Genomic DNA, 8,527 nt, shown 5'->3' with positions numbered 1-8,527 from the left:
CCAGTTGGTGCTGAGTTTTTGCAGAGAGAAGGAGATGGGAACAGAGGTGAATAAGGCTGGTGAGCTAGAAACCTTTGATTCTAGAAACTCTGATAAGTCAGTAGCTTTGTGAGCACTGAATGAGTGGGTTTTTGAGCCCAGTGTATGTTTTACTTGCCCACTGGGTGCAAGCTAAGATTAAACATGATGGCCCACCAGTGTTTGGCTCTGTTGTTTTTTTACTGACTGTCCGAATCCAACGCAAACCAGCATGGGCCAGGCGGCTGTGATGGTGGTCATGGATTCTGGCTTTACATGCTCCTTCAAGTGCTTCCTTTTGGGGACCACTATTTTGTTTCTCCCCAGGCCTCAGAGCCCCTGGGCCCTCTTTCATGGGTCACCGCAGGCAGACCACCAGACCCCCTGCAGAGGACACTGAGGACTCACATGAAAAATGGACTCAGAGGTGCCGAGGTGAGGGGCCGCAGGCATGATGCTTCCCTTTAGAAACCGACCTGGGTTGAGATCCCCAACCTCTCAGCAGCTAATGAGGGACAAAGCTTGCATTTAGCAAACAAGTGAGATGAAAACAGTACAGTTTGCAGTAAGGATGATTCGCTACACTGCTTCCAAGTGTAAACAATTATACATGTTTATACATGTGTTAATGAGCAGGAACGGTATAAAAGTATAAAAGCACATAAGGAATAACTCATTCAGAACACTTGTCATCACAAGAGGAGGAGGAAGTTCTGGCAGGTGAGCAGTGCTCCAGGACAGGGTTCCCTGTGCAGCGCCAGGTACATTGCAGACAGAAAAGGATTAATCATGGTGATTAAGGCAGCTGTGGTTGTGGGCCAGGGTAAGGACCATTGTATCAGGCCCTGTGTCAGCCATCTCTTCAGTGTGTCTGGTTTCATGAGGGTGTGGTCAGTAAGGTCCTTCTGCTTTCATGGGTCTAGCATTGAAACACAGCTGAAGTCCAGATGTGATCTCTAACTTGATGCAAATGGTTTCTGTGGTCCACAGACCTGAGGCTTTGTTCATAAGACTGTTTGATGCTGACTAGACTTTAATGATTAAGGAAGGGTAAGGATGGCCAAATGTGTAAGGGTGAAAGTATAGGAAGGAAAGCAGCCCTGACCAAGTTGCTTAATTTGTTAGAGTCGTCCCCATACACCAAGGTTATGAATTTGATGTCCACTCAGTGTGCATATAAGAATCAAACATTGAAGCCTGACCAGGTGGTAGCACAAAGCATAGAGCATCATCTAGAACAATGAGGACTCAGGATTCAAACCCCAAGGTTGCGGGCTTGAAAGTGAGTTCACCAAACTCAGTACATGGTCGCTGGCTTGAGTGTGGGACCGTAGACATGACCACATGGTCATTGGCTTGAAGCCCAAAGTTGTGGGCATGAGCCCAAGGTTGCTGGTTTGAGCAAGGGGTCACTGGCTCAGCTAGAGTCACCTAGTCAAGGCATGTATAAGAAAGCAATCAATAAACAAATAAGATGCTGCAGCTATAGGTTGATGATTCTCATCCCTCTCCTTTTCTGTCTGTCTCTCTAGCTAACAAAAAGAAAAGAAAAAAGAAAAAATAATCAACCACTAAATGCATAAATGAGTGGAACAACAAATCAATGTTTCTGTCTCACTCTCTTCCCTCCTCTCTCTCTAAAATTAATACAAATTTTAATTTATTGATTTTAGAGAGAGGAATGAGAGAGAGAGAGAAAAAGAGAGAAGGCGGAGGCAAACAGGAGCGGGAAGCGTAAACTTGTAGTAGTTGCTTCTTGTATGTGTCTTGATCAGGCAAGCCTGTGGTTACAAATTGGTGACCTCAGTGTTCCAGGTCACTGCTTTATCCACTGTGCCACCACAGGTCAGGAAAATTTTTAAAAATTTTAAAAAAAGAAGACAGAAAGAAGAAAGTGTTATGTTAAAGAAATGGACTTTCTATCCAGTTAAGTTACCTTTATTATATTTTTGACATGAACGACCAATTTCTTTTTGTTTGTTTTTTATTATAGTGTGAGATAGAGAGAGAGGGAGGGACAGACTGGCTGAAAGAGAGAGAGATGAGAAGCATCAATTCTTCATTGAGCTCCTTAGTTGTTCATTGATTGCTTTCTTATATGTGCCCTCATTGGGGGGCTACAGTACAGTGAGTGACCGCTTGCTCAAGCCAGCTACCTTGGACTTGAGCCAGCAACCATGGGGTCATGGCTATGATCCCACGCTTAAGCTGGAGACCCTATGCTCAAGCTGGTGAGCCTGCACTAAAGCCAGATTAGCTGAAACTTAAGCCAGCAGCCTCAGGGTTTCAAACCTGGGTCCTCAGAATCACAGTCCATCCTCAAGAAGCAAGACCCTCTGGACAACACTCTAGATGAAAATTGGGTAAGAGAAAAAAATTTGTAGATTTCAGTCCCTCTAAGTCCTCTAGACAGACTAATAATTATGGCCTAGGTATGTGGGATAGACTTTGGATAGGCCTGGATTTAAGCTCTACTAAACCGAGAGTGAATTTAGCACTGGAGCTTTGGGCAAATCTTACAGATTCTCTGAGCTCTTGAATGCTAATGTGTAAGGTGAAGATACATGCATATATTCTTTGACAGTATTCGATTTAATTTATTTCTTTGTGTATATATTTGTTTACTTTTTAGGTAAAATGAGGGGAGATAGTGAGGCTGACTCCCATATACACTCTTTCCAGGATCTACCTGGAAACCCCATTTCTCGAGTACTGAGCTATTTTTTAGCACCTCAGGATGATGTGCTCTGGTTAACTGAGCCATCTTCAGCACCCAGGGCCAATACTCAAAACAATTGAGCCACTAGCTGCAGGAATGGAAGAGGGAGAGAAAGGAAAGACAAAGGGGTGGAGAAGATGGTCGCTTTTCCTATGTACCCTGACCAGAATCACACCCGGGACATACACTGGGCGAACACTCTATCCACTGAGCCACTGGCTAGGGCTTAAATTCAATGTAAAATAACTGACAGATACACCTTGTCCAATAAATACATCTCTGATAATAGCAACCATATGCTGTTGGTGTTGTATAGCAGGCCTTTCCTAAATGCCTTACATATACTGTGCCCTTAATAAATATTTTATGAATAATTAAATGTAGGGAAGTTAAACCTTATAATGGGAAGATATAAAAACAAATATTGCATTGGTCATCTGTAGTCAGTGTAGAGGCTTACTATTATAGAGGCTCTCTGAGCCAATATTTTACAAAGGAAAATACCAGAGTATACAGAAGGACATGTGATAATTTGATGAGAGGAGACTGTGTGTTTTCTGATAACATAGGGACTAACACTCCAGCCTCCATTCAACTCATTCTTCTCCAACTTAGAACTCATGAGAAAGGAGACTGAAGTAAAGATGTATAGTCTATGAGAAAGAAAAGGCCATGTGCACCAAGAGGACAGCAAGCCCCAGGATGATGACTACCTCTGTAAGTGACCCTCAGAAGCATGTTATCTCTTCATACAATAATATTGTCTGGTCATTTAAGCATTCCTGTTCTCTATGGACTTGCCCTACAGAATTGAGGCTCAATAATGTGAGTGCCTGGGCTCTCTCTGAAGCTCTATATGTCCAGGAACATGCACTACACCTTCCCTAATCCCTGTTGCTCTCACCCCCAGATTGTGAGAAGTGTCAGAACTTCTTCATTGACAGTTGTGACGTGCATGGGTCCCCTACATTTGTAAAAGACAGTGCAGTAGATAAGGGGCATCCAAACCACGCAGCCCTCACTCTGCCCCCTGGGTTGAGAATTAGAGCATGAGGCATCCCTGAGGCTGGTCTTGGAGTGTGAAACGATGCATCTGCTCTGCCAGAGGATCTGCACTTTGGCCCTTATGAGGGCCAGATTACAGAAGATGAAGAGGCAGGCAACAATGGATATCCTGGCTGGTGAGAAACATTTACCTCTTTCCCTTTCTTGTGGCTTTCCACATCACTCCCATGGCTTGGTGGGACCTGCCCTTCTACATACTAGGACATGGATGGAGACAATATGGTTAGTTCTGGGTACAAGTGCACTTTTCACACTATGAAACTCCTGATAAGTATCACAGGTTAAGTGGAAGTAAAGTGTTACAGACACAAAAGAATGCCTCCTTTTAGACCTGAGTGGACAGGTCAACTCAGATGTGATGAGTAAGAAAAGTATCATGTGGTCCAGAGTGGCAATGCATGCAAGCTGAAAGAGTTTTGTTGACAGTAGGGTAAAATAATTTCTCTATTACCTGCTCATCCAAAAAAGTCTTTATATTTTCTTCCTGAAATGCAGATCACCAAAGGGAGAAACTGCCATGAGTATGTGGATGGGAAGGATGAATCCTTGGCCAACTGGATGAGGTAAGGCCAATAAGTTTCTGGGAGTCACGGAGAACACTCATCCCTCTCAGGCCCATACATCTTTCCTTCTCATCATGCCTCCTCTCAGTGGTCTCCCTTAATCCTCTGATCCTCTTTTTTCTCCCTTCAGTGCTCTTTCAAGGCAGGAGGTATTTAGATTAAAAAAAGGAGATAAAAATAAAGCATATGTCCTCAAAATATAAATCTTTATGCTAGACAAAATTTAGGCACTGGATAAAAAATTTTGAGGGCTTGGATTATACTTTAATTGATCTAATGAACATTATTTAAGCAAGCCCTTACTATATTCCAGTTCAGAGGAAGGTATTCATTATTTAAACAGATCATATAACCCATCTTCTTATAGAGGATGAATTGCAGACAGAGTGAAACAATTAATTTTAGAAATGTTTAACTATACTTTTCTATTTTTTGAGAATCACACAGTGCCAGGATATCTAAACCAGGATAGCTTAAAACTGTGAAGGCAGCAAATGATCCCAGTCTCACTTCTAACTAGAACTGAGTTCTGAAGCCTGCAGAGCAATGATCATTGGCCACTTCCTTGAGGGGCTCTTTCATCAGAAGCTACAGAATGTGAGTAAGCTATTATTGTTCTTTATGATTTTGCTAAGACAAAGAGAGCTCCAAGTCCTGATCAGTTGGCTCAGCAGTAGAGCATCAGCCTGACTGTGGAAGTCCAAGATTAGATTCCTAGCCAGGGCACAGAGAATTGCTCATCTGCTTTTTTGTCCTTCCCCAACTCCTTTATCTCTCTCTTTCCCTCCCGCAGCCAAGGCTCTATTGGAGCAAAGTTGGCCCGGGTGCTAAAAATGGCTTCATGGCCTCCACCTCAGGCACTACAATGGCTTCAGTTGAAGCAGAGCAACACCCCAGAAGGGCTTAGCATTGCCCCCTGGTGGGCATGTCAGGTGGATCATGGTCGGGCTCATGCCAGAGTTTGTCTGTCTCCCTCTTTGTTTCTCACTTCAGTGGGGCAGGGAGACCTCCAGGTTTTTGGGGGAACCTGGTGAGGCATCAAATGCTGCCTAAATAAAATTTGAGAATAATGGAGAAAGGCCTCTCAAGAAAAGATGGACTTGGGCTGAGTATTGAATGAAGTGAACTAATCTAGACACAGAGTCCAACATCAAGTAGCAAGTTATGTGATGTAAAACAACCTGAGTTAGTTTGGAAAAGCTAGTGGTCACTGGAATTTATGGCCAATCAGGGTGGAGGTTATGTCTGAAATTGGCTTTGGAAAATGGTATTAGGAAGGATGAGCACCATAAGCAGGACCTGGACATAGGAAGTCATATGACATTGTGACAGGCTCAGACATTAAACAGAAGGTTCTCTTGGGAGCACTGTGGGAGTGAGTGACATCAGAGCCCGACTGTCAGGTGCAGAGCTGGACATGGATCTCAGAGGCAGTAGGAATTCATCGCCTGTGTGTTTCTTTTCTTTCACCTGCCTCAATCCCAGGTATGTGAACTGTGCCCAGGATGATGAAGAGCAGAACCTGGTAGCCTTTCAGTATCATGGGCAGATTTTTTACCAAACCTTCTGGGTCATCAAGCCAGACTGTGAGCTGCTAGTCTGGTATGGTGATGACTATGGCCAGATGCTGAGCATCAAGTGTGGCAGCAAGGAGAAGAGACAGTTCACAGCAACTAGAGGTGGGCACAACTGTTCTTCAAAATGAAAAAAAAAAGAGAGAACTCTTCTTAGGAATTTTCATGGTACACTCTAAAGTCAGTAAAATATTGAATCAGATGCTTTAGAAATTAAGAATTCATTTCATATTCCTTTGATTCTTAGGTTAAATCTTTATATTTTTTATTTTGATTTAATTTTTTTAAGTGAGAGAAAGGGAGATAGACAGATTTCTTCATATGCCCCGACCAGGATCCACCCAGCAACCCAAGTCTGCGGTTCATGCTCAGACTAGCCTGAGCTACCCTCAGTGCCTGAGGTCAACACTGAACCAACTGAGATATCAAGCTGATGATCAAACCAATTGAGCTACTGGCTGTGGGAAGGGAAAGAGAGAGAGAAGGAGGAGAGGGAGGAGAAGAGAATCTGATAGTTGCTTTTTGTGTGTTCCCTGACTGGGGTTCAAACCTGGGACATCCACATGCTTGGCCAACACTCTATGCACTGGTAAAACTAGGCATGGGCCTGTTTTCTGATGTCCACCCCTGTCTAGTGTATAGGGTTACAGCAGAGTTTCAATAGATGTCCAGAAGCCTGGAATGCAGTGCTCTGATCCAAGCTGAGACACTGGGGACCTTCCTGAGTGAGGTGGGATGATTTTGCTGTTCTTGGCTATAGGGAGGCTTATTCTCTAAGATTTGCTTTGTTAATTTTTGGAGAATAAACTTCAGTGGGGAATCCTCTCAGAGATTACTTTATCTCCTAGTGAGAGAGGATTATGGATTAGCTGGAGAGGAATAGGAGTCAGCAATGTAAGAAGTATGATTGGGGAACCTGGCTGGATAGCTCAGTTGGTTAGAGCACCATTCTGTATACCAAGGTTGAGCCTGGTCAGACCACATACAAGAAATGACCAATGACTGCATATCTAGGTAGAACAATGAATAAATGTCTCTCTGTCTCTTCTTCTTCTTCTTCTTCTTTTTTCTCCTCATCCTTTCTCTTCTTCTTCTTCCTCCTCCTCTTTTTCTCTCTCTAAAATCAATCAATTTTTAAAAAGTATGGTTGGGGATTTATTTTGAAAGAGGACTTCCTATTGTATATGAAATGGGCTGACACTGAATAAAATCAACTATGAATATTTTATGTGAAGCTTGAGAAAGGACATGTTTTTAGTTTGTCATCTGTTTGCTACTTGATAGTCCCACATCTGGCAATGTGTAGAAAGAACTCTTAATGTGGGCTTTCTGGATTTCTAAAGAAGATATAGTACATAAAAATGAAAAGAGAAAACAGACTGTAAAGAAACACTTTGTGGGAGAAAGAGATTACACTGTCAACCCCATAAGAATGACTCGTGGGACAAGTCTTAACAAAACATATGGCCCAGGCAGCCTTTTAAACATCTGTCCTGACCAAATTTTTTTTTCAGCAGAACCACAGCCAGAGATACACCCATGTCCCTCCTGCTCTCTGGCCTTCTCCAGTCAGAAATTCCTCAGTCAACATGTGGGATGCAATCACCCCTCTCAAATTCTCCCAGGAACATCTGCAAGAAATCACCTCCAATCAGAGGATCCCTGCCCAGAGGATCCAAATCAGCAGCAGCAACATACTGATACACACAGCTGGAATGACAAAGCTGAAGGTCAAAAGGTCAAAGAAAAGTCCAAACATTTGCTTAAAAGAACCAGGCAGAGGAGGATTTCAAGGGCTTTTTTCAAACCTCTCAAAGGACACCTGGAAAGCTCTAGAGAGCAAGAGAGAATGATGCAGGAAGTGCCCAGCAGAGTCCAGAATGTGTATTCTGTGGACACAGAAAAACTGTCTATGAGAGTAGGAATGTCGAGAATTGTAGCTGTCAAGTATGGAGAGTGTGGGCAAGGCTTTGATGATGGGTCACATCTCCTCAGACACCAGAGGACACACTCAGGGGAGAAGACTTATGTTTGCAGGGAGTGTGAGCGAGGCTTTCTAAAGAAGTCACATCTCCTTAGACACCAGAGGACACACCACTTAGGGGAGAAGACTTATGTTTGCAGACAGTGTGAGCGAGGCTTTACACAGAAGTCACATCTTCTCACACACCAGAGAACACATTCAGGGGAGAAGCCCTATGTTTGCAGAGAGTGTGAGTGAGGCTTTACACAGAAGACACATTTTCTCACACACCAGAGAACACACTCAGGGGACAAGCCCTATTTTGCAGAAAGTGTGTGTGACGCTTTTCACAGAAGTCAAATCTTCTCACACACCAGAGAACACATTCAGGGAAGAAGCCCTATGTTTGCAGGGAGAGTGAATGAGGATTTACATGAAAGTCACATCTCCTCAGACACCACAGGACACACTCAGGAAACAAGCCTTATGTTTGCAGAAAGTGTGTGCAATGCTTTTCACAGAAGTCAAATTTTCTTACACACCAGAGAACACACTCAGGGGAGAAGCCCTATATTTGCAGGGATTGTGAGCGAGGATTTACACAAAAGTCAGTTCTCCTCAGACA

General features: G+C 43.4%; 1 pseudogene; it reads left to right on the top strand.

The window, feature by feature from the left end:
• The first annotated feature begins 3,381 nt into the window (after nt 1-3,381).
• LOC136318316 (histone-lysine N-methyltransferase PRDM9-like) lies at nt 3,382-8,160 on the top strand (annotated as a pseudogene).
• The last annotated feature ends 367 nt before the right edge of the window (nt 8,161-8,527 follow it).

Source organism: Saccopteryx bilineata, unplaced genomic scaffold (assembly GCF_036850765.1).
Source record: "Saccopteryx bilineata isolate mSacBil1 unplaced genomic scaffold, mSacBil1_pri_phased_curated manual_scaffold_33, whole genome shotgun sequence".
Classification (NCBI taxonomy): domain Eukaryota; kingdom Metazoa; phylum Chordata; class Mammalia; order Chiroptera; family Emballonuridae; genus Saccopteryx; species Saccopteryx bilineata.
The sequence above is the reverse complement of the archived record's forward strand: the minus strand, read 5'-3'. Positions and strand labels throughout refer to the sequence as shown.